The sequence below is a fragment of the Cervus canadensis genome, chromosome 2 (assembly GCF_019320065.1).
Source record: "Cervus canadensis isolate Bull #8, Minnesota chromosome 2, ASM1932006v1, whole genome shotgun sequence".
Lineage (NCBI taxonomy): Eukaryota > Metazoa > Chordata > Mammalia > Artiodactyla > Cervidae > Cervus > Cervus canadensis.
Window position 1 is genome coordinate 80,911,569 of NC_057387.1, and position 1,907 is coordinate 80,913,475.

At 43.6% G+C, this 1,907-nt stretch overlaps 1 pseudogene; it reads left to right on the forward strand.

The window, feature by feature from the left end:
- The first annotated feature begins 220 nt into the window (after nucleotides 1-220).
- Nucleotides 221-1,551, forward strand: LOC122427842 (annotated as a pseudogene).
- The last annotated feature ends 356 nt before the right edge of the window (nucleotides 1,552-1,907 follow it).

The window sequence follows — 1,907 nt, forward strand, 5'->3', positions numbered from 1 at the left end:
GAAATTATCTCTGGAAAAGTCCAGACATTTGACTTAAAGATTTTTAAATCAGGCACTTTAAATATATTCAAAGAATCAAAGAAAATCATGTCTAATGCATTAAAGGATAAGGTGTGAGAATCATATGTAACCAAATAGACTATTATTAAAGAGACAGAAATTATTTTTAAAAAAGAATCAAATAGAAATATTGAAATTGGCTTTTCCTGTGGGAGCCACCAGGTTGAGAGGAGCCTGGCCTTCTCCTCTCCCCGCCATGGCCTGTGCTGGTCCACTGATAACAGTGTACTCCGAAAGGGGGAGTCATCTGGCAAAAATGTCACTTTGACCGCTGTGGTCAAGGCTCCCATTCGACCAGATGCTGTTAACTTTGTTCACACCAACTTGTGCAAAAACAACAGACAGCCCTATGCTGTCAGTGAATTAGCAGTTCACCAAACCAGTGCTGAGTCTTGGGGTACCAGCAGAGCTGTGGCTTGAATTTGAGGGTTCAAGGTGGCGGCACTCACCGTTCCGGCCAGGGTGCTTTTGGAAATATGTGTCATGGGGGCCGCATCTTTGCACCAACCAAGACCTGGCGACATTGGCACCGAAGAGTGAATACAACCCAGAAGCGATATGCTATCTGCTCTGCACTGGCTGCCTCAGCCTTACCAGTGCTGGTCAAGTCTAAAGGTCATCATACAGAGGAAGTTCCTGAACTGCCTTTGGTGGTTGAAGATAAAGTTGAAGGCTACAAGAAGGCCAAGGAGGCTGTTTTGCTTCTCAAGAAACTTAAGGCCTGGAATGATATCAAAAAGGTCTACACCTCTCAGTGAACAAGAGCTGGCAAAATGAAAATGAGAAACCATTGCCGTATCCAGCACAGGGGACCCTGCATAATGAGGACAATGGTATCATCAAGGCCTTCCGAAACATCCCTAGAATTACTCTGCTTAATGTAAGCAAGCTGAACATTTTGAAACTTGCTCCTGGTGGTCATGTGGGACATTTCTGCGTTTGGACTGAAAGTGCTTTCCGAAAGTTAGATGAGGTGTATGGCACTTGGCGTAAAGCAGCCTCCCTCGAGAGTAACTACAACCTCCTCATGCACAAGATGCTCAATACAGACCTTAGCAGAATCTTGAAGAGCCCAGAAATCCAAAAAGCACTCCGAGCACCACTCAAGAAGATTCATCGCAGAGTCCTGAAGAAGAATCCACTGAAAAATTTGAGAATCATGTTGAAGCTTAGCCCATATGCAAAGACCACGTGCCAGAACACCATCTTTGGACCTGCCAAGAACCACAAAATCCTCATGGATAAGGCAGCAGCAGCGCAAGAAGCCAAATCAGATGAGAAGGGGATTCAGGGCAAGAAGCCTGTGGTGGGAAACAAAGAAAGGAAGGCTGCTGGCGATAAGAAGCTGAAGAAGCTTGTAGTGGGGAAAAAAGGCTGCAGGGACCACGAAACCAGCAGCTGAAAAGAAGCCCACAGAAAAGAAACCCACCTCAGAGGAAAAGAAGGCTGCTGCATAAACTTAAATTTGCTTATTCCATAAATGCCAAATCACTTTGGACAGCTAATTTTGAATGAAGACCTGAACAAAGAGGCATGAGAAACATGGGGGAAAAAAAAAAGAAAGAAAGTGAAATTGGAAAGTAAATAATTAAAATTAAAAATTCATGAGAGAAAGACAAATCAAAAAATACAGTGAAGCACCACCTCGCACTATCATCAAAAATCCTACAAATAGCAAATGCTGGAGAGGATGTGGAGAAAAGGGAACCCTCCCATGCTACTGGGGGGAATGTAAATTGGTGAAGTCACTATGGAGAACAGTACGAAGGTTCCTTTAAAAAACTAAATATAGAGTTGTCATATGACTCTGCAATCCTACTCTGGGGTATACATCCAGAGAAAACTCT